Here is a 26811-nt window from a genome sequence, read left to right as displayed (position 1 = left end):
GTTTATACACTTTTTGCGAGAATTTTTCGTCTTGAGACTAAAATTAATGGAACTAGAGGAGATATTCAACCTCCACCTCACACTAATAACCAGCCAGGGTTAGTAGAAGAAGTCAACGAACTTCGTGCCCGAGTAGTAGCTTTGGAGAATATGATGCAAAACTTACCAGCTTCAGCAACATCACCGGCACCAACAGTACCACCAGTATCAACAGCTGTACCATCAACAACACAAGCCTCAACATCTGATTCTGTACCTCGAGCATAATTTTCGTTCTATGTATCGTTCTACACCGATTATCTTTGTTCTACATATCGTTCTATATCATTTATCTGACACTTATGTAATCTCTAATGTTTTAGAGATTATGTATTCTAGTTCTAATGAAAATCATAAGAGCTTAATATCATATTAACTCACTAAATCCATGATTACATCTGAAGAAAATATATATGTATGTATATTTTCATAAAGATTATAATTAAAAATTCTTTTGTACAAACTGTTAATGGTGAAAATATTTTAACGGGTAGGTAATACCCGAGGAATATTTAGATTTCACCTTAATAAGTTACACTGTACATTCTTTGAATCTGATTCAACAGTCATTTACTACCCTACTTACATTCATCGATATACAGATCCGTTCACCACAAAATAACCATTTCCATTCAAATTTCATATTTGGATTTTGACCTATCAGAATCCAACAAGTGGCATAATGAAGAACACATCGGACAAAGTAAAATGTGTTAGAAACAAACGAATTAACTAATTGAAATATTGTTAAGAATCCACGCTAACTGTTCCTAGCTAACTGTTCCTAGCTAACTGGTTACATTTTATTTATCTCAATTTAATTATCGCAATTTACATTCTCGCAATTTTATTTATCATCATTTAATTTCTGTATTTATTTTACGCACTTTAAATAACGGGACACGTATACAAGGTTTCGACATATCATATTGACCCATCTATATATTTATCTTGGAACAACCATAGACACTCTATATGCAAATGACGGAGTTAGCTATACAGGGTTGAGGTTGATTCCAAAATATATATATAGTTTGAGTTGTGATCAATACTGAGACCGGTAGACGGGTCACGATACGTATTAATTAATTCGAATGTTATATATTAAACTATATATGAACTATTGGACTGTTAAATGTGGACTATCGACTGTGGACGAATAATATTGGACAATTAAAATGAATTAAAATACTGATTATAACATATGAAACTAAATAATTCTTCAAGTTTGCCACTTGATTTCATCCTAAACATCATTTGTATCTTGACGATTATGATCTACGTTCAAACCCTTCGAAATTCTTGCAAACACCTCGAATTGAAAACCAATGATTCAGATATGATAACATTGAGTGTTGATGAAGCAACAAAAGATATAGATGGTCTTAATGGTCAAAAGTTTGATAATAAAGAATGGAATATGGGAAACGCTCAATAGAAAATTTGGTACTGAAAATCGGATTGAGTACACCATGAAGGAGACCAAGGATAAATACAAGGACTAAACCCTATATTCAAAGAATCCAGGTAATTCTGATTCCACCGAAATCTTTAGAGAATATCTTGTTCCGGAGTCATGTTAAAATCTTGCGGGAAATCTTTCTTCATCAACCTTCGAACTTAGAAACTCCAAAATATCATCATAAATATCTTCAATATTTCTGAGGATATTTTCATAAATATTCTTGTCCGAAATTATCTATCTTCTCGTACTATCTATGTTATCTCATAAAAGAAACTGTTTCAGTTTCTATCCTTCTATAAAATTTGAGTTTAAATTATGGATGATTTTTGGAGAAGTGTAGGGAATTGAAGCATGAGTTAGTATAATATAATGACACTTGGCCAACGTGATTATATTACAGTAAGTCATGCTGAGTTTCTAATGGAATTTGATGATTCACAGACCCTAACGTCATCATGTGCCATGTTATACGACTCTTTCATTCTACTTAATCTCTAAGCATATCACGAAAATATTTCCTTGATACTTCTATTTTTTCGTAATTCCAACAGTTGCTAATAAATCATGTTATTACATTTTCTTTAGAAGATTTTTTTTTTAAATTTCTTGAATTCCGAAAATCCACCATGACTACGTCAAAAGTTAAGATGAAACTTTTCACTCTTTTATGATAGCTTCACTCGTACGCTTCACATGATCGAATAGTTTTATCTATATTAATCAATAATGATGAAACCCTAATTGTCAACTAATATTAGTCACGAAAACATTTTTATTGTTAGCCATGACGACCTCACTCAAATTTCGAGACGAAATTTCTTTAACTGGTAGGTACTGTCACGACCCAGGAAATTTCGACTAATTTTAAACAAACTCTCGATACGATTTGGTATTTTTGACACAATAAGAAAAGTCCGTTATGCTGTGTCTCAAAAATTTTGAACTATTTTCATGTTATCATTTGACCTTTGACAATTCCCGACGACTCACGATATGATTACTTCTAAATATGTATGCATATATTTAAAATGAAATATTATATATTGTAATTGTTAGAATTAATTATGTAAACTAATAATAATATATAAAAGTTATTATTTAAAATATATCTATATATATAAATGAAGTATATTAAATATATATATGTGGTTTCGAATTTAATTAGTAAACGACAAGGACACTCAATTATCATCTCATCGATATTAAACGAGTTAAAAATGAACTTATGTGATTTTAGAATAAACGATGATCCAAAAATAGGTTGTATCAATTTTAGCTTTATTAAAAACATATTTAGAATCTATTTTATTAATTTTAAAAATATTAAATTTTTAGTTGAGATCGAGCTCGAATGACAGGTCAATTTTTATGAACGATATTAAACAAGTTTAAGACTCAAACTTATGAGAAGTTGGAATTAAATATTGATCTATAATTAAGTTATGTAAAGTTTAGAATTATTAAAAAAATTTTTTTTTACTTTGATGAGTTGAATTTTAACACTCCGTACAGATTATTTGGAATTAAAAATAAATAGTAGACGCAGCTTTTTGATCAGGTTCCAAACCGTTAATGAGTGAAATAATTAAATATATTTAATCTAAAAATTTGGGATTTTTAGGAACACTTTTATCCGTTAACTGTTTAGCAATGGGCACGATATAGCCGTAAGGGATAAAGTGTCGGTAAGATATTTTCCAATCAATATTCACGGATGAAACATGTGAATTAAATTATTATGTTTACTGTATCTTTTCTTGTTTCCTTTCTCTATTTCTAATATATTTATACATATGCATATAGATGCATAAGAAACCATCACCTTCCTAACATTCACTCTTTGATCAACTATCTTTACATTGACATACAACACCACACAAGTTATCAGGAAAAAGCATCACTACAAATCACCTTAGGTTTTCTTCGTTCATGAACCAAAACCCACCATTTTTTTTACTTGAGTCAAGAACAAACCCGGTTAATCTTTTAGTACTCGGTTCACTCTACACCACCACTTTACCATCCTCTACTAATGCCACCACCCTTGACTCATCACCTTCCACCGTGAGCAACCATTTAATCACTATCTTCTTGTTATTCGTTTGAACCATAATTATTACCACGTTTTCACCACCCTACAATCTTGAACCGCCACCACCTTCATCACTAACCATCATCACCAAGAACCTCAAACTATATCACTCTCTCTCTTATTTTGTGCATCGGTTTTTTTGTTTATAATCAAACCGCCATCACCATGATTATTTAGACAACCACCAATCTCTTCGGCACCCTAACTCACCACCTTTCATCACCGCGGCCTCCCCCACCTTCACCCTCTTTAAACCCTCACAGTTTGAAAACCATATAACTACTGATGCGTTATATTCTATTACATAAAGGAAATGATAACCAAGAAAGATGGTGTGAAACGAATAAAAAAAAGGGATTGTTGCCAATTATTCTTTTTACCGACACTTTTTTTTCTTTGACTTAGATTAGTGGATTTTTTTTTAGTGGATCCATTAAACAATTACAACTTGGACTTCTTTTATTTATTTATTAAGTGACTCTAAATTGGGACTATTCGATCCTTTTAGAACGACTGTGATCCAGGAAAGTCACAAGACCATTCGGAAAGAAAAATATGAAATTGGAAACAGTTTAGAACGACTGTTAGTGAACGAAAACGTGATGTTGGTAGTAGAAGTATACGATAATGAAGATGATGATATTGATTAGGATCATGATGATGATGGTGATCCGTTAGGGTTAAAGCATGTTGACGATTGAAGATGATGATGATGGCGTATGTGACATATAATGATAATATGATTATGGTGACTCTTGATGATGAGAATTATGATTACAGAAACGATTGTTATCGTGATAATAAAATAAGTATGATGACGATTGGGTTTATAAGCTAAGAAAGAAAAAGGAACCGAAACCCTTTTATTTTTTTTTATTTTTTTTATGTTCAGCGGTTTCGTGAATGAATCTGGACATTGAAACCTTAATACATCTTGGGCTGAATATTACAATTAGTTATATCGGGACGTATTATTTTAGACTTTTTAGTAGGCTTGTGAAACTACTCGTGGGCTGAAGAGATATTGGGCCAGTTTATAAACAGACGAATTGGATCAGTCATAATGATGACTGTGATGTTAAGTTACGATGATGATCGTGATTAATATAATTATGATTATCGATGATGATGAAACTGTGAGGAAGAAGAAAGAAGAAAACAGATAGTTGGGTTAAAAGAATTAGTTTAGGTATTAGAACAGAAAAGGAGAAGCAGAGAAATGGTTGGGTATATGGTTGTTAAGCGAGAGGTCTTAGGTTCAAGCCCTGTTTGAGACGTTTCTTATTTCTTTTTATGAAAAAAAGCTTGAAGGTAGCCTAATAACTTTAATTATCCTTATTATTATTATTATTATTATTATTATTATTATTATTATTATTATTATTATTATTATTATTATTATTATTATTATTATTATTATTATATTTATTATTATTATCATTAAAATTATCATTATTATTATTAACAAAAGTATTTTTATTAAAATTATTATTTTTAATCATTATTATAAGAATTATCACTTTTATTATCATTATCATTATTATTATTATTTTAACATTAGGATTATTTTTACATTATTATTATTATTATTATCATTAAAATTATCATATTTATTAAAAGTATTGTATTATTAAAAATTATCATTCTTATTAAAATTAGTATTTTTATTAAAAATTGTTATTATTATTATCATTATTAGTAGTATCATTATTTTTAGTATTGTAAGTATAAGTGTTAATATATATACTTAATATAGGTTCGTGAATCCGAGACCAACCCTACACTTGTTCAATGTTGTCCTATGTATTTTTACTACAAAATATAGTATGGTGAGTTTCATTTGCTCCCTTTTTAATTGCTTTTGCAATATATATTTTTGGGCTGAGAATACATGCGCTGCTTTTATAAATGTTTACGAAATAGACACAAGTACTTAAAAATATATTCTACGTTGAGTTGTACCACTAGCATACTTCCCTGTAGCTTGGTAACTACTATTTACATGTGGTATTGTAAACGCGAATCCTGTTGATAGATCTATCGGGCCTGACAACCCCAACCGGACTGGACGACCAGTATTCAACGGTTGCACAGTACTTCGTTTCGGTGACTACACTTGGTACGGTGTAGTGAGATTTCATAATAAAGGGAATATGCGACGTGATTAAATGTTAAGTATGGTTACCAAGTGCTCAACCACTTAGAATGCTTTACATACACTTGCGAGTGTATTATGTTTATGATTATGAAATCTTGTGGTCTATTAAAATATTGAAATGATTGTTATGATAAACCTATGAACTCACCAACCTTTTGGTTGACACTTTAAAGCATGTTTATTCTCAGGTACGAATTAAGTCTTCCGCTGTGCATTTGCTCAATTTAAGGACATTACCTGGAGTCGATCATCACAATGGGACCAAATGTTGATGATTTCGTCCAGGTGGATAAGGACGGGTCGTTACATCTTCAAACCATGGAATTTCATTATAATCGATTTTCAATAGATATTCATCAGGAAAGTTATCTTGTATGGCCGATTCATTTAGAACTTCTAATTCAGGATTTTCAAGACGAGAAAGATGATCAGCGGCGAGATTTTCTGCTCCATTTTTGTCTCGGATTTTAATATCGAATTCTTGTAAGAGTAAGATCCAACGGATTAATCGTGGTTTGGCATCTTGTTTTAAAAATAGGTATCTAAGAGCAGAATGGTCGGTATAGACCACCGTTTTAGCTAGAACGAGATATGAACGAAATTTGTCAAAAGCAAAGACAATAGCAAGGAGTTCTTTTTCAGTAGTTGTGTAATTTGTTTATGCTCCTTGTAATGTCTTACTAGCATAATAAATAGGTTGAAATCGTTTTTTAATCCTTTGTCCTAAAACGGCTCCCATTGCAAAATCACTTGCATCGCACATAAGTTCAAACGGTAGATTCCAATTTAGAGTTATCATGATCGGCGCATTAGTGAATTTTTCTTTAAGAATATTAAAAGATTTGATGCATTCATCTGAAAAGATGAATGGAGCATCCTTTTCTAAGAGTTTATTCATAGGAGTGGCAATTTTTGAAAAATCTTTTATGAAACGTCGGTAAAAATCGGCATGCCCTAGAAAACTCCTAACTCTTCTAATATTGGTGGGATGTGGAAATTTAGCAATTACATCTACTTTAGCTCTATCCACTTCAATTCCTTCCTTTGAAATTTTATGACCAAGAACGATGCCTTCTTTAACCATGAAACGGCATTTCTCCCAATTAAGTACTAGATTTGATTGTTCGCATCTAATAAGCATTCGTTCAAGATTAACTAGACATGTTTCAAAAGTATCACCGAAGACTGAAAACTCATTCATGAAAACTTCCATGCATTCTTCTATCATGTCGTGAAAAATGGCTATCATGCACCTTTAAAAGGTTGCAGGGGCGTTGCAAAGTCCAAATGGCATGCGTTTATAAGCAAATGTACCATAAGGGCACGTGAATGTGGTTTTTTCTTGGTCCTCGGGTGCTATTGGAATTTGAAAGTATCCGGAAAAACCGTCAAGAAAATAATAGTAACTATTTTCGGCTAATCTTTCTATCATTTGATCAATGAATGGTAAGGGAAAGTGATCTTTTCTGGTGGCGTCATTTAATTTTCTATAATCTATACAAACACTCCATCCTGTTACAGTCCTAGTAGGAATAAGCTCATTTTTTTCATTTGTGATGACAGTCATGCCACCCTTCTTAGGTACACATTGAACTGGGCTTACCCATGGACTATCAGAGATTGGATAAATTAAACCTGCATCGAGCAGTTTAATAATTTCTTTCTTAACAACATCTTGCATATTAGGATTTAGTCTTCGTTGGCGTTGCACATATGTTTTATGACCTTCTTCCATCAGGATTTTATGTGTGCAATACGAAGGACTTATTCCTTTAATGTCATGAATCTTCCATGCAATAACTGGTTTATGAGCTTTTAGCACAGAAATAAGTCGAGATTTTTCATTTTCAGTAAGAGAAGACGATATTATTACAGGTAATTCAGATTCACCATGTAAATAAGCATATTCCAAATGGTTTGGAAGTGGCTTTAACTATAATGTCGGTGGTTCTTCTATCGATGACTTGTATCGATACCTGTCTTCCTCTTTTAACATTTGAAGTTCTTCTGTTGTTGGTTCGTATTCATTAGCCATGAGTGCGGCTAACATTTCAGCTTCATCAATTGGTTCAGTTCCTTCTCCTAAAGAACATTCTCCTGTTCCTTGTAATTCTAGAAATTCTTCTAACAATTCTGCATGTGAATCTATAGTTTGAATATAATAACATGTATCATCTGCAGATTGCGGTTGTTGCATGGCTCTATCAACAGAAAAGGTAACACTCTCGTCCTCTATATTTAGGGTCAGTTTCGTACCGAACACGTCTATTATTGCTTTAGCCGTGTTTAAGAATGGTCTTCCTAATATGAGAGGAACTCGAGAATCTTCTTCCATGTCCAGAATAACAAAATCTACTGGAAATACTAAAGTACCAACTTTAACTAGCATGTTTTCCATTATCCCTCTAGGATATTTTACTGATCAATCGGCTATTTGTATGCTTATTCGTGTTGGTTTCAATTCTCCAAGGTCTAGTTTAGCGTATAGTGAATACGGCATTAGATTTATACTAGCACCTTCTGCCAATGCTTCTATTGAACTAAGACTACCCAGAAAACATGGAATTGTGAAACTTCCTGGATCTGAGAGTTTTTCTGGTATCTTATTCAACAACACTGCAGAACAATTTGCATTCATAGTAATAGCCGAGAGTTCTTCCATTTTCTTTCTATTTGTGATTAGATCTTTCAATTTGGCATACCTAGGCATTCCTGAAATCACATCAATGAAAGGAAGATTGGCATTTATTTGTTTAAACATATCCAAGAATTTGGATTGCTCGGCTTCAAGTCTTTCTTTTCTCATTTTACTTGGGTAAGGAAGTGGTGGTTGGTATGGTTTAACATAAGGTTTAGCCTTAACTGTGTTATCTTCATTAACCTTTTCAATTACCAGTTCTTTTTCCTTATCTTGCTCAGATTGTGGTTCTTGTGGAGTAGGAATAGAATCATCAGAAATTACAGGCATATCAGGTGGTTTAAGTGTAATACCACTTCTTGTGGTAATGGCTTTAGCTGTTTCATTCCGAAGGTTAGCATTTGTATCGCTAGGTAGACTTCCCGGTTTTCTTTCACCTATCAACCTTGCTAGGTTGCTTACTTCTTGTTCAAGATTTTGAATAGAAGCTTGTTGATTTCTAAATGCTTGAGCATTTTGTTCATTCGTTTGTTTCTAAGATGTGAAAAACTGCGTTTGAGATTCAACTAGCTTCGACATCATATCTTCTAAATTTGGCTTTTTATCATCAGTTTGTGGTGGTTTGTTTTGAAAAAATAGGTCTTTGCTGATTGTAAGTATTGTTGGATACTTTTTGATTGCTAGGACCTTGTTCGTTGTTGTATGGAACATTTCGGTTATAATTCTGGTTTTGATTGTAGATTGGTCTTGGCGGGTGATAATTATTCTGATAATTATTTCCAGGCCTTTGGTTCATGTATGAAACATTCTCTCTTTGGTCCATTGTTTGTTCAATACTGAGACAATCTTTTGTTAAATGTGGTCCTCCACACTGCTCACAACTAATTCGTATAGAGTGAATATCTTTAGTCATCTTTTCCATTCGTCTCTCGACAGCATCTATCTTTGCAGAAATAGAATCAAAGTCATGGCTAGAATCGGCTCTAGCTGCTTTAGATGATCTAACGATATCTTTTTCTTGATGCCACTCAAGTGAGTGGGAAGCAGTGTTATCAATAATTTTGTAAGCTTCAGTTGCGGTTTTCTTCATAATGGAACCACCAGCTGCTATATCGATGTCTTTTCGTGTAGTGATGTCGCATCCTTGGTAGAATATTTGTACTATTTGATAAGTGTCTAAACCATGTTGCGGACATCCTCTTAACAACTTTCCAAATCTTGTCCACGCCTCATATAGAGTTTCATTTGGCTTTTGCGTGAACGTAACAATTTCTCCTTGAAGTCTCACAGCTTTAGATGCCGGAAAGAATTGTTTTAGAAATTTTTCAACTAAAACATTCCATGTATCAATCGCCCTTCAGGTAACGATTCTAACCAATCTTTGGCTTCTCCCTTTAAAGTCCAGGGAAATAACATGAGATATATCTGTTCATCCTCCACTTCTCGGATTTTAAATAGAGTACAGATCCTATTAAAGGTTCGAAGATGTTCGTTTGGATCTTCCTTCGGCGCACCACAAAATTGGCATTGATTAGTTACCATGTGTAGGATTTGTCCTTTGATTTCATAATCTGGCGCATTAATGTCTGGTTGAGTAATTGCATGACCTTGGCCAGTGCGTTTAGCTCTCATTCGGTCTTCCAAACTTAGAGGTTCCAGATTTTCCATGATTGTATTTGTTGAGTCTGAATCACTAGAGGATTCTGATTTAATGGTTTGTTCCTCGACAATCTCTGTTTGAATGATTGGTGGTTCCGGAGGAAAGATTAATGGTTCAGGATCTCTGAATTATCCCTGAATATCCTCCGGATTCTCAATTGTGAAGTCGGGTTCAAAAAATGGATTATCAGAAATTTGAATTGGAGTAGTTGGTCGACTGGATGTCGATTCTAAAGAAAAATCAACGGTAACAATATTGGCTAGATGTCTTGATCGAGTTACAGGTGTTGAACGTATAAAAGGTGGTGAACGTTTTGCTCGGTGCATTAACTGAATATTCTATTAGTTATAAAAGATAAAAATTATATAAGTTATCAAATTAATAGACTTTTCTGATTTTGCCCACGTTTCGAATAGCCAATAGATGCAGCAGGTAGCCAGGACCCTTTAAATCGGAAGCCCACAACTCGCCACTAACAAATCCAACTATTACTACGAACCAAAAAATTTTGGATGTCTATCAATTTAACCGCTTAAAATAATTTTTCGTTGAAATTTAAAGAAATTTTAGATAAGAAATAGAAAATTCTATATCCTAAAAACTAGAGCGTCGAGAAATAAGAAAGAAAAAGAGCACGTCAAAAAATAAAAGGTCGAAAAATAAGCGTCGAAAAATAATAAAATGCAGCGTCGAAACTTAAAAGTCTGAAAACTAAATATTAAAACTTACGTTTAAAGGTATTAAAGCTTAAAGGAATTCTAAATCCAAAACGGCAATAACTTAAAAAGTACTAAAATTAAAAACGGCGTCGCAAAATTCTAAAGCACCTAAATCTTAGTATAAAGAAAAAGCACTTAAGGGTTTTTACGGCAAAGCTTAAAAATCTAGAATTAAAAATAACTACGGCAAAATAAAACACTTAAAACTAATTACGAACGAAAAATATACAATTACGAATTAAACTAATTAAAAAGATACAAAAATAAAAATAAAACTAAAGTTATAAAAAATACAATTTTTATAAAAAAATTATTTTTATATTATTTATTTTATAAAAGTAATAAGTTTATATATTTAATAAAACTAATTTTAACTTAAAATACAAATTAATTAAAAACTAAAACTAAATTATTATAATAAGTAACCCTAATTAGGGTTAAATAATAATAATAATAATTAATACTCCGTAATTAATACAGAACTAGGTCAAACCTGGCGTGTCATATCAGGCCATGCGATCGCATGGATATCGCGTTATATTTTCATGCGGTCGCATGGGTTAGGGTTTCAGGCCAGATTATGGGCTGCTACAGTACCAGGCCCGAAAATTTTTAATTTTTCTGTTTTTATAAAATATTTATATAAACAAATAAAAACTTATATTTTAAAAAACTAAAATAAAAATAAAGAAACTTTATAATTATATATATATATTTAACAAACTCTTAAAAATATATATATTTTGTTTTTCTTTTTATATTTTTGTTATTTTTAAAATTTAAAACGTATTTTTACAAAAAGAAATTAAAACTTAATTAAAATCTTTTTTTTTATATAGCGTTGCGCTTTCGGCGTTTAAGCAGTCCCCGGCAGTGGCGCCAAAAATACTTGATGTGCGTAGAGGTATATACGAAATAGTTATATTTTTATTACGAAATATTATTAAATACGATACAATTTTACACAAGATATTTATTTATTTAAAGAGTAGATATACCTAAACCTTGCTACAACACTTATAGGCAGTGTACCTAATCGTACAGTAGTGTAGTTTTTAGCAAGTTCGGTTCGTTCCACAGGGATCTAGCCAAGTTTAACGCTATATTTTTAAAACTAAATTTGTATATAAATATATATATATATATAAATATAAGTAGTAAAAGGGGGATTTTACCGTTTAATGACCGGTTTGTCGATTTTAAAACTTTAGTCGCAGTTAAAACCTAATGTAAAATATTAAAAATAAATATAACTTAATTTAAAGCGTAAAGTAAATGACAATAATTAAAGTGCGATAAATTAAAATGCGATAAATAAAATGACAATAAATAGAATTGCGATAATTAAAAAGTACGATAATTAAAAGTGCAATTAAATAAAATGACAGTAAATAAAAGTGCGATAAAATATGAAATAAAGGAATTATGCTTATTTAAACTTCCGTAATCATGATGTTTGACGTGTTGATTTTAGTTTATTACCATGGGTTAATTGTCCTTTGTCCTGGATTATTCAATATGTCCATCTGGTTTTTGTCCATAACAGTCCATCAGTCATAAATATAAAGTGCGAGTGTCCTCGTCAAATTATCCTTATACCCGAAGTCAAATATTCCAACTAATTCGGGACTTAAACTATAATTACACCAATTTTCCTTGTATATAATCCACCCCTATTTTAATAAGTCCATTGACTATTAATCCATTCCCGTGTCCGGTTAAATGAACGATTATTAGTACTTACAAATATCCCGCCCATCGTGTCCGATTGAGTGTATGTGGTTATTTATAGGTACGTCCAATTGTAAATCTTTATATTAAATTAATGAACTATCATTCAATTAAACAAATATAAAGCCCATTAATAGCCCATAGTCTAATTTCCACAAGTGTCGTTCTTTTGTCCAAACCCCAATTATGGTACAAAGCCCAATAACCCCGTCTTTAATATTTTAGCCCAACATCACGATTACTTCGGCTTAAATAAGCATAATAATAACTTAGCTACGAGACATTAATTTAAAAAGGTTGAACATAACTTACAATGATTAATAATAGCGTAGCGTTACACGGACAGAATTTCAACTTACACACTTACAACATTCGCTAACATACCCTTATTATTATTAAATTAAAATTAAAATTAAAATTAAAATTATAATATATATATATATATATATATATATATATATATATATATATATATATATATATATATATATATATATATATATATATATATATTACGTGAGATATAGAAAGAAAAAGGTATACATCATTCGACCAAAACACGCGAAATTTATAGGATGTCAGCTGATACTGTTCATCATGCGATCGCATGGGTTTATAACTACCAGGCCATGCGATAGCATGGCCCCTGGGACAGCTCACATTTGCTTGTTTTCTTCTTGCCGACGGTTTTAATATATAATATAATATATATATAATTTTTAAGAATTAATTATATATTATATTATATTCATGTGCATAGTTGACTTGTAATTTTTAGTCCGTTGCGTCGAGCGTTGAGAGTTGGCTCTGGTCCCGGTTTCGGATTTTCGAACGTCCTTTCGTACTATTTAATATCTTGTACTTTGCGTTTTGCGGCTCGTACTCATGTAATTTTTAGACGTTTCTCATCAATAAATTGAACCACTTTGATTGTACTTTGTACTTTTTAGCTTTTTGGTCGTTTGCGTCTTTAAATCGTCGAATCTGTCTTTTGTCTTCACCTTTTATTATTTAAACGAATATCACTTGTAAATAGAACAATTGCAACTAAAAGCTTGTCTTTCTTGAGGGATAATGCTATGAAATATATGTTTGTTTTTAGCATTATCAATATACCAATAGTATATACATCTAGAAGCTGTGTATGGTACGAGTACGAATACGGGTGCATACGAGTAGAATTATTGATGAAAATGAATGAGGATGTAATTGTAAGCATTTTTGTTAAGTAGAAGTATTTTGATATGTGTCTTGAAGTCTTTCAAAAGTGTACTAATACATCTAAATACACTACATTCATATACATTTTAACTGAGTCGTTAAGTCATCGTTAGTCGTTACATGTAAGTGTTGTTTTGAAACCTTTAAGTTAACGATCTTGTTAAATGTAATTAATTCATTGTTATTATACTTAAATGAGATGTCAAATTGTTATGTTAACATGATAACATGGTGTATGAATATATCTTAACATCATATATATATATATATATATATATATATATATATATTAAAATACTATTACAACGATAATCGTTACGTATATATATTGTTTCGAAATTCTTAACTTAGTAGTCTTGTTTTACATATGTAGTTCATTGTTAATATACTTAATGATATATATAATTATTATTTTATCATGTTAAATATAGTGTAACAATATCTTGATATGATACATATGTATTTAGTAAGACGTTGTTATAACGATAATCGTTATATATATCGTTTCGAGTTTCTTAACTTAGTAGTCTCATTTTTATGTATAATATCATGTTAACTATATATATATATATATATATATATATATATATATATATATATATATATATATATATATATATATATATATATATATATATATATATATATATATATATATATATATATATATGTATATATATATATGTATATATATATATGTATATATATATATGTATATATATATATGTATATATATATATATGTATATATATATATGTATATATATATATATATATATATATATATATATATATATATATATATATATATATATATATATATATATCATATAGTTTTTACAAGTTTTAACGTTCGTGAATCGCCGGTCAACTTGGGTGGTCAATTGTCTACATGACACTCATTTCAAATAATCAAGTCTTAACAAGTTTGATTGCTTAACATGTTGGAAACACTTAATCATGTAAATATCAATTTCATTTAATATATATATAAACATGGAAAAGTTCGGGTCACTACAGTACCTACCCGTTAAATAAATTTCGTCCCGAAATTTTAAACTGTAGAAGGTGTTGACGAGTCTTCTGGAAATAGGTGCGGGTATTTTTTCTTCATCTGATCTTCACGCTCCCAGGTGAACTCGGGTCCTCTACGAGCATTCCATCGAACCTTAACAATTGGTATCTTGTTTTACTTAAGTATTTTAACCTCACGATCCATTATTTCGACAGGTTCTTCAATAAATTGAAGTTTTTTGTTGTTTTGGATTTCGTCTAATGGAATAGTGAGATCTTATTTAGCAAAACATTTCTTCAAATTCGAAACGTGGAAAGTGTTATGTACAGCCGCGAGTTGTTGAGGTAACTCAAGTTGGTAAGCTACTGGTCCGATACGATCTATAATCTTGAATGGTCCAGTGTACCTTGGATTTAGTTTCCCCCGTTTACCAAATCGAACAAAGCCTTTCCAAGGTGAAATCTTTAGCATGACCATCTCTCCAATCTCAAATTCTATATCTTTTCTTTTACTGTCCGCATAGCTCTTTTGTCGACTCTGGGCGGTTTTCAATCGTTGTTGAATTTGGATGATTTTCTCGGTAGTTTCTTGTATTATCTCTGGATCCGTAATCTGTCTATCCCCCACTTCACTCCAACAAAAAAATAATAGACCTGCACTTTTTACCATAAAGTGCTTCAAACGGCGCCATCTCAATACTCGAATGGTAACTGTTGTTGTAGGAAAATTCTGCTAACGGTAGGTGTCGATCCCAACTGTTTCCAAAATCGATAACGCATGCTCGTAGCATGTCTTCAAGGGTCTGTATCATCCTTTCACTTTGCCCATCAGTTTGTAAATGATAAGCAGTACTCATGTCTAGACGAGTCCCCAATGCTTGTTGCAGTGTCTGCCAAAACCTAGAAACAAATCTGCCATCCCTATCAGAGATAATATAGATTGGTATTCCATGCCTGGAGATAACTTCCTTTAAATATAATCGCGCCAACTTCTCCATTTTATCATCTTCTCTCATTGGCAGAAAGTGTGCTGATTTGGTAAGACGATCGCCTATTACCCAAATAGTATCATAACCACTTGCAGTTCTTGGCAATTTAGTAATGAAATCCATGGTAATATTTTCCCATTTCCATTCTGGGATTTCAGGTTGTTGAAGTAGAACTGATGGTTTCTGATGTTCAACTTTGACCTTAGAACATGTCAAACATTCTCCTACATATCTCGCAATATCGGCTTTCATACCCGGCCACCAAAAATGTTTCTTGAGGTCCTTGTACATCTTTCCCACTCCGGGATGTATTGAGTATCTGGTTTTATGTACTTCCCCAAGTACCATTTTTCTCACATATCCAAACTTTGGTACCCAAATTCTTTTGGCTCTATACCGAGTTCCGTCTTCTCGAATATTAAGGTGTTTCTCCGATCCTTCGGGTATTTCATTCTTCAAATTCCCTTCTTTTACGGCACCCTGCTGCGCCTCCTTTATTTGAGTAGTAAGGTTAGTACGAATAATTATATTCATAGCTTTTACCCGCATAGGTTCTCTGTCCTTTCTACTCAAAGCGTCTGCTACCACATTCGCCTTCCCCGGATGGTAACGAATCTCGAAATCGTAATCATTCAATAACTCAATCCACCTACGCTGCCTCATGTTTAGTTGTTTCTGATTAAATATGTGTTGGAGACATTTGTGATCGGTATATATAATACTTTTGACCCCATATAAGTAGTGCTTCCAAGTCTTTAATGCAAAAACAACCGCGCCTAATTCCAAATCATGCGTCGTATAATTCTGCTCGTGAATCTTCAATTGTCTAGACGTATAAGCAATAACCTTCATTCGTTGCATTAATACACAACCGAGACCTTGCTTTGAGGCGTCACAATATATCACAAAACCATTATTCCCTTCAGGCAATGACAATATAGGTGTCGTAGTTAACTTTTTCTTCAACAATTGAAATGCTTTTTCTTGTTCATCCTTCCATTCAAATTTCTTCCCTTTATGCATTAATGCAGTCAAGGGTTTTGCTATTTTGGAAAAATCTTGGATGAATCTTCTGTAGTAACCAGCTAATCTTAAAAATTGGCGTATGTATTTCGGAGTTTTTGGGGTTTCTCATTTTTCAACAGTTTCAATCTTTGCCGGATCCACCTGAATACCTTCTTTGTTCACTATGTGACCGAGGAATTGAACTTCTTCCAACCAAAATGCACACTTTGAAAACTTAGCGTACAATTTTTCTTTCCTCAACAACTCTAGAACTTTTCTCAAATGTTCTTCGTGCTCTTGATAATTCTTTGAGTAGATAAGTATGTCATCGATGAAAACAATGACAAACTTGTCAAGATATGGTCCACACACTTGGTTCATAAAGTCCATGAATATAGCTGGTGCGTTAGTCAAACCAAATGGCATAACCATAAACTCATAATGACCGTAACGCGTCCTAAAAGCTGTTTTCGGAATATCATCCTCCTTCACCCGCATTTGATGATATCCGGAACGTAAATCAATCTTCGAATAAACTGACGAACCTTGTAGTTGATCAAATAAGTCTTCGATTCTCGGTAGTGGGTAACGGTTCTTGATGGTAAGTTTGTTCAACTCTCGGTAGTCGATACACAACCTGAATGTACCATCTTTCTTCTTGACAAACAAAACAGGAGCTCCCCATGGTGATGTGCTTGGTCGAATGAAACCATGCTCTAAGAGTTCTTGTAATTGGCTTTGGAGTTCCTTCACTTCGCTGGGTGCGAGTCTGTATGGAGCACGAGCTATTGGTGCAGCTCCTGGTACGAGATCTATTTGAAATTTAACAGATCGGTGTGGAGGTAGTCCCGGTAATTCTTTCGGAAATACATCAGGAAATTCTTTTGCGACGGAAACATCAATGATGTTCTTTTCTTCGGGTTGACTTCTTCGATGTGTGCTAGAACGGCATAGCAACCTTTTCTTATTAGTTTTTGCGTCTTCAAATTACTAATAAGATTTAGCTTCGCGTTGCTCTTTTCTCCGTACACCATTAAGGGTTTTCCTTTTTCTCTTACAATGCGAATCGCATTTTTGTAACATACGATTTCCGCTCTCTCCTTTTTGTACCAGTCCATGCCGATTATCACATCAAAACTCCCTAACTCTACTGGTATCAAATCAATCTTAAACGTTTCGCTAACCAGTTTAATTTCTCGATTCCGACATATCTTATCTGCTGTAATTAATTTACCGTTTGCTAATTCAAGTAAAAATTTATTATCCAAAGGCGTCAATGGACAACTTATGTTATCACAGAAATCCTTACTCATATAGCTTCTATCCGCACCCGAATCAAATAAAACATAAGCAGATGTATTGTCAATAAGAAACGTACCGGTAACAAGCTCCGGGTCTTCCTGCGCTTCAACCGCATTAATGTTGAAGACTCTTCCTCGGCCTTGCCCATTATTATCCCCCTGATTTGGACACGTATTTTTGTAATGGCCCTTCTTCCCGCATTTGAAACAGGTAATGTCTGCATAACTTGTTCCGGCATTATTTGTTCCCTTAGCCATTGATCCGTAGATTTCGCACTTTGTCGCACCATGGTCCTTTCTTTTACACTTAGTACACACTGCCGTACAGAACCCAGTCGAATGGTATCCTTCACACCTCTGACATGGTTTCTGCCTCATGTTGTTATTGTTGGGATTGTTGTTGTTGCGGTTGTTATTGTTGTTGAAATGGTTGTTGTAGTTGTTGCTGGGGTAGTTGTTGTTATTGCGTTTGTTGTTGCGAAAATTGGTGCGATTGTAGTTGTGATTGTTGTGTTGATTGTTAAAATTGTGACCCTTGTCACTGGTTTATTCCCACTTTCTCTTGATTTGTTTCATGTTGGCTTCTTCGGCCACCTGCTCTTTAACTCTTTCCTCAATCTGATTTATGAGTTTATGAGCCATTCGACTCTTCTTTTGTATGGAGGCAGGCTCGTGTGAACTTATATCTTCTTGGATCCTTTCTGGTAACCCTTTTACAAATGCGTCGATTTTCTCCACTTCATCTTTGAACGCTCTTGGGCACAATAAACACAACTCCGTGAATCGTAGTTCGTATGTGGTAATGTCGAAACCTTGTGTTCGTAATCCTTTAAGCTCTACTTTGAGCTTATTGACCTCGTTTCTGGGACGATACTACTCAGTCATCAGATGTTTGAATGCTGACCACGGTAGTGCGTACGCAGCATCTTGTCCCACTTACTCTAGGTAGGTATTCCACCATGTTAACGCAGTACCTGTGAAGGTATGCGTAGCATACTTTACTTTGTCTTCTTCAGTACACTTACTTATGGCAAATACCGATTCAACCTTTTCGGTCCACCGTTTCAATCCGATTGGACCCTCGATTCCATCGAATTCCAAAGATTTACAGGCAATGAATTCTTTGTAAGGGCATCCTACATGATTTCTTGTGGCGTTATTTGTATTGCTAGATTCAGAGTTATTGTTGTTATTTTGCATTGCAGCCTGTACCGCGGCTATGTTTGCTGCAAGGAAAACTCGGAAGTCTTCCTCGCTCATGTTCAAATTCTGACGAGTCGTCAGTGTCATTTCCTTCAAAAATAGCTCAAAAGAATTAAGTTAATCATATAGAATATTAAGAGTAGTCAATAGTATTTCGTAGCATAATATGAACTCATTTATAAAAGCTTTTTCTTCATATTAGCGTTTTATAGTTTTAATTCGGGTAGTACCTACCCGTTAAGTTCATACTTAGTAGCTAATATACAATTCAACTACTACAATTCTATATGAAAAACTGATTATAATAATATTTCGCGTTCAAACTTTTATACAATATTTTACAAACTTACAATACTGTTATTATACATATAGTATGAAATATAGCACACAATAACTTTGATACAAAACAGTTGCGAAGACAATTCTAGTTAATACGCAAGTCATTCAACAAAGGCAATAAAGACACGTAATTCATACGTCCAGAAACAAGTCATGCATTCTGGTTTTACTAAGACTACTTCCCATTCTTGGTCTTGTAGAACATAACCGTTGTGGCCGTTGACAAGACAGCATATTGTAACGTCGTTAAAGGGACGAGGGTTTCGTAATGCCCAACAGCCCCGTAATAAGCTAAAAACCTTGTTTCTCACACCAACTACTGAATCCGTCACTTGTGGGAAGGTTTTATTTAAAAGTTGTAATCCGATGTTCTTTTTCTCACTTTGGTGAGAAGCGAACATCACTAACCCGTAAGCATAACATGCTTCTTTATGTTGCATGTTAGAAGCTCTTTCTAACTCACGAATTCCTACGTTGGGATATGTTGAGTCAAAATAGGTTTTTAACCCGTAGCGTAAAATTGCATTTGGGTTCCCCGCATTTAACGCTTTAACGAAAACACGGCGTAACTTACGATGTCCCCAATGTGATATACCCCATCTTTCAAATGAAAGCCTTTTATAAACTAAGGCATCCCTGGAACGTTCTTCAGATGTTCTACAAACTAATTTTGCCATAAATAATTGTGCCGACGAATTCTGACCGACTTTAGACAAGTTTTCATCAATCATGTCCCCGGGTAGGTCTTCTAAAATTTTTGATTGTCAATCCTTAACGTCCATTGTGTTTTTATACTGTAAAACAGACGAGAATTAGATTCGTAAAAGATAATAATACAAGTAATTTTCACATACAACAAGAAAAGTACAAGCACACTTATTTTACATATTTAACACCTCATGATTACAACTCTTTATTCCGACTCACTAGTTTCTTCTTCTTCGGACCTGTTTCGTTTTGCTAATTTTCTAGGGATATATGATGTCCCTCTAATACGAGCCATTGTTTTCACAAATGGTTTAGAAAAACCTGGTGGCTTAGAGGTTCCCGGGTTATTGTTACAACTAAAGAAATACGGGTGTTGACGATACATATAAAGTTCATCAGGGTTGGAATCAGGTTTCTCTATTTTGATGCCCTTTCCCTTATTATTTTCTTTTTCTTTTTCAAATTGGGTCGAGGTAATTTCTATAACATCATCGGAATCCTCATCGGGATCCGATTCATAGGAAAATTGGTAATCTTCCCAATATTTTTCTTCCTCAGCGGAAACACCATTGACCATTTTTAACTTTGGTCCATTGTTTGAGGATTTTCTTTTATTTAACTTTTTTTCTATGGTTCCTAATATTTCCTCCTCCGGAACCTCTTCTTCCGGTTCCTCTTCTTCCGGTTCCTCCTCTTCCGGTTCCTCCTCTTCTGGTTCCTCCTCTTCCGGTTCCTCTTCGGGAATTTGTGAATCTTCCCAAACTATATTCGACTCTTCATTATTATTAGGTGAGTCGACGGGATTTGTACTAGAGGTAGACATCTAACACACAATATCAAACACGTTAAGAGATTAATATATCACATAATATTTACATGTTAACAATATATAGTTTCCAACAAAAATGTTAAGCAATCGTTTTTCAAGTAAACACGGTCGAAGTCCAGACTCACTAATGCATCCTAACGAACTCGATAAGACACACTAATGCAAATTTCTGGTTCTCTAAGACCAACGCTCAGATACCAACTGAAATGTCCCGTTCATATTGATTATAAACGTTCCATATTAATTGATTTCATCGTGAGGTTTTGACCTCTATATGAGACGTTTTTCAAAGACTGCATTCATTTTTAAAACAACCATAACCTTTATTTTATCGATAAAGGTTTAAAAAGCATTACTTAAATTATTAAATAATGATAATCTAAAATATACCGTTTACACACGCCCATTACATAATGGTTTACAATAAGAATATATTACATCAAAAATAAGTTTCTTGAATGCAGTTTTTACACAATATCATACAAGCATGGACTCCAAATCTTGTCCTTATTTTAGTATGCAACAGCGGAAGCTCTTAATAATCACCTGAGAATAAACATGCTTAAAACGTCAACAAAAATGTTGGTGAGTTATAGGTTTAACCTATATATTATCAAATCATAATAATAGACCACAAGATTTCATTTTTATAACACATCTCACATCAGGCATTTCACAAACTGCATAGAGATAAAAATCATTCATATGTTGAACACCTGGTAACCGACGTTAACTTAATGCATAGAATATCCCCAAAATAGAACCTCTCGTCTGTATAATAATCTCGAAGTACTAAACCATCCATAACCTGAATGGGGGTTGTTAAGCCCAATAGATCTATCTTTAGGATTCACGTCAATTAGGGGCCATTTCCCTAATTCTTAGGTTACCAGACTTGAAGGGTGATATTCGGTTCAATAATCCAACCATAGAATGTAGTTTTGCGTACTTGTGTCTATTTTGTAAAACATTTATAAAGCTGCTTGTATTCTCATCCCAAAAAAAAAATATTAGATTGTAAAAGTGGGACTATAACTCACTTTCATAGATTTTTACTTTGCCGGAAGTAAGACTTGGCCACTGGTCGATTCACGAACCTATAACAAATGTGTACATATATATCAAAGTATGATCGAAATATATTCACAACATTTTTTATTACATTTTTATGATTTAAGTTTGTTAAGTTAGCAGTCCTCGTTAGTAGCCTACAACTAGTTGTCTACAGTTAGATGTACAGAAATAAATCAATATATATTATCTTGAATCAATCCATGACCCAGTGTATACATGTCTCAGGCTAGATCACAACTCAAAGTATATATATTTTTGGAATCAACCTCAATCCTGTATAGCTAACTCAAACATTACTGCATATAGAGTGTCTATGGTTGTTCCAAATAATATATATAGATGGGTCGATATGATATGTCAAAACATTGTATACGTGTCTATGGTATTCCAAGATTACATAATATATATAATACAATATAAATTAGTTAGGATATGTTTAGTCTAGATTTGTTACAAAATTTTCGTAGTTAAAACTAGCAAGTTTATGCAATTTTGTTTTACCCGTCATTTCTTCGTTTCAAATCCGTTTTGAGTGATTCAAGTTGCTATGGTTTCATAATGAACTAAAATTTATGAAACTAAATAGAAAAAGTATAAGTTTATAGTTGTAAATACAGTTTACAAGTCATTTTTTGAAGAGGTAGTCATTTCCGTCGAAAAAAACGACATCTTGATGACCATTTTGAAAAACATACTTCCACTTTGTGTTTAACCATGATTTTTGGATATAGTATCATGTTCATATGTAATATCGTTTTTTCAAAAAACAAACTTCCAATTCAAAGATTAAGATACTTTTTTTAACCCAAAACAGCCCCCGATTTCACTACGACGGCGTATGTTCGGTTTTACGGTATTCTTCGTGTTTCCAGGTTTTAAATCATTAAGTTAGCATATCATATAGATATAGAACATGTGTTTAGTTGATTTTAAAATTCAAGTTAAAAGGATTAACTTTTTTTGCGAACAAGTTTAGAATTAACTAAACTATGTTCTAGTGATTACAAGTTTAAATCTTCGAATAAGATAGCTTTATATGTATGAATCGAATGATTTTATGAACATCATTACTACCTTAAGTTTAGTAGGTAAACCTACTGGAAGTGACAAGAAATGATCTAGCTTCAAAAGATTCTTGGATGGCTTGAAAGTTCTTGAAGTAGAATCATGACACGAAAACAAGTTCAAGTAAGATTTCTGCTCGAATTAAGATTGTTATAGTTATAGAAATTGAATCAAAGTTTGAATATGAGTATTACCTTGAATTAGACAGATAACCTACTGTAAGTAACAAAGATTTCTTGATCTTGGATGATTACTTGGAATGGATTAGAAAGCTTGGAAATAATCTTGCAAACTTGAAAGTGTTATTAGTTTTATGAAACTAGAACTTATAGAATATATGAAGAACACTTGAAACTTGAAGATAAAACTTGAGAGAGATCAATTAGATGAATAAAATTGAAGAATCAAAGTGTTTATAGGTGTTTTTGGTCGTTGGTGTATGGATTAGATATAAAGGATGTGTAAGTTTGTTTTCATGTAAATAATTCATGAATGATTTATAATATTTTTTGTAATTTTTTGAGATATTTCATGCTAGTTGCCAAATGATGGTTCCCACATGTTTAATGACTCACATGGGCTGCTAAGGAGCTGATCATTGAAGTGTATATACCAATAGTATATACATCTAGAAGCTGTGTATTGTACGAGTACGAATACGGGTGGATACGAGTAGAATTGTTGATGAAAATGAATGAGGATGTAATTTTAAGCATTTTTGTTAAGTAGAAGTACTTTGATATGTGTTTTTAAGTCTTTAAAAAGTGTACTAATACATTTAAATACACTACATGTATATACATTTTAACTGAGTCGTTAAGTCATCGTTAGTCGTTACATGTAAGTGTTGTTTTGAAACCTTTAAGTTAACGATCTTGTTAAATGTAATTAATTCATTGTTATTATACTTAAATGAGATGTTAAATTGTTATGTTAACATGATAACATGGTGTATGAATATATCTTAACATCATATATATATATATATATATATATATATATATATATATATATATATATATATATATATATATATATATATATATATATATATATATATATATATATGTTAAAATGCTATTACAATGATAATCGTTACGTATATATATTGTTTCGAAATTCTTAAGTTAGTAGTCTTGTTTTACATATGTAGTTCATTGTTAATATACTTAATGATATATATATAATTATCATTTTATCATGTTAAATATAGTGTAACAATATCTTAATATGATACATATGTATTTAGTAAGATGTTGTTATAACGATAATCGTTATGTATGTCGTTTCGAGTTTTTTAACTTAGTAGTCTCATTTTTATGTATATAACTCATTGTTAATATACCTAGTGATATACTTACTTATCACTAACCCGTAAGCATAACATGCTTCTTTATGTTGCATGTTGGAAGCTCTTTCTAACTCACGAAATCCTATGTTGGGATATGTTGAGTCAAAATAGGTTCTTAACCCGTAGCGTAAAATTGCATTTGGGTTCCCCGCATTTAACACTTTAAAGAAAACACGGCATAACTTACGGTCTCCCCAATGTGATATACCCCACCTATCAAAGGAAAGCCTTTTATAAACTAAGGCATATCTGGAAAGTCTTTCAAATATTTGACAAGTTAATTTCGCCATAACTAAATGTGCTGATGAATTCTGACCGACTCTAGACAAGATTTCCTCAATCATATCCTCTGGTAGGTCTTCTAAAATATTCGGTTGTCTACCCTTAACGTCCATTTTGTGTTTTTATACTGTAAAATAGACAAGGGTTAGATTCGTAAAAAATAATTAACAAACAATACAAGCAATTTTTACATAGAACATAAAAGTACAAGCACACTACAATACATATAATACAAAACATGATTATAACCCTCTAATCTGAATCGCTGGTTTCTTCTTCTTCGGACTTGGTTCGTTTTCCTAATTTTCTAGGGATATATGGTGTTCCTCTAATACGAGCCGTCATTTTTCATAATGGTTTAGAAAAACCTGGTGGTTTAGAGGTGCCCGGGTTATTGTTACAATTTAGGAAATACGGATGTTGCCGATACATATAAAGTTCATCGGGGTTGGAATCAGGTTTCTCTATTTTTATACCTTTTCCCTTATTATTTTCTTTTGCTTTGTTAAATTGGGTCGAGGTAATTTATATAACATCATCGGAATCCTCATCGGGATCCGATTCATCAGAAAATTGGTAATCTTCCTAATATTTTGCTTCCTCGGCGGAAACACCATTGACCATTTTTAACTTTGGTCCGTTGGTTGAGGATTTTCTTTAATTTAATCGATTTACTGTAGGTATCAATATTTCTTCCTCCAGAACCTCTTCTTCTTCCAGTTCCTCCTCTTCCGGTTCCTCCTCTTCTGGTTCCTCTTCTTCTGGTTCCTCCTCTTCCGATTCCTCCTCTTCCGGTTCCTCTTCGGGAATTTGTGAATCTTCCCAAAATATATTCGACTCTTCATTATTATTAGGTGAGTCGATGCAATTTGTACTAGTGGTAGACATCTATCACACAATATCAAACACATTAAGAGGTTAATATATCACATAATATTTACATGTTAATAATATATAGTTTTCAACAAAAGTGTTAAGCAATCGTTTTTAAAGAAAACACGGTCGAAGTCCAGACTCACTAATGTATCCCAACAAACTCGATAAGACACACTAATGCAAATTTCTGGTTCTCTAAGACCAACGCTCGGATACCAACTGAAATGTCCCGTTCATATTGTAGTGACCCGAACTTTTCCATGTTTATATATATTTATTGAATTTGATATCTACACGATTAAGTGTTTCCAACATGTTAAGCAATCAAACTTGTTAAGACTTGATTAATTGAAATAGGTTTTATATAGACAATTGACCACCCAAGTTGACCGGTGATTCACGAACGTTAAAACTTGTAAAAACTATATGATGACATATATATGGTTATATATATAGTTAACATGATATTATGATAAGTAAGTATTTCATTAGGTATTTTAACAATGAGTTATATACATAAAAATGAGACTATTGAATTAAGAAACTCGAAAACGATATATATATAAAGATTATTGTTATAACAGCGTCTTACTAAATACATATGAATCATATTGTGATATTGATACACTATGTTTAATCATGATAAATGATAAGTAAACATGTCATTAAGTGTATTAACAATGAACTACATATGCAAAAAAAACAAGACTACTAACTTAATGATTTCAAAACGAGACATATATGTAATGATTATCGTTGTAACAATATTTAACTATATATATATATCATATTAAGATATATTAATACATTATATTATCATGATAATATAATAATTTAACATCTCATTTGATATAATGAACAATGGGTTAACAACATTTAACAAGATCGTTAACTTAAAGGTTTCAAAACAACACTTACATGTAACGACTAACGATGACTTAACGACTCAGTTATAATGTATATACATGTAGTGTTTTAATATGTATTCATACACTTTTGAAAGACTTCAAGACACTTATCAAAGTACTTCTACTTAACAAAAATGCTTACAAT

The sequence above is a fragment of the Rutidosis leptorrhynchoides genome, chromosome 1 (genome assembly GCF_046630445.1).
Source record: "Rutidosis leptorrhynchoides isolate AG116_Rl617_1_P2 chromosome 1, CSIRO_AGI_Rlap_v1, whole genome shotgun sequence".
NCBI lineage: Eukaryota > Viridiplantae > Streptophyta > Magnoliopsida > Asterales > Asteraceae > Rutidosis > Rutidosis leptorrhynchoides.
This window is presented reverse-complemented; position numbering follows the sequence as displayed.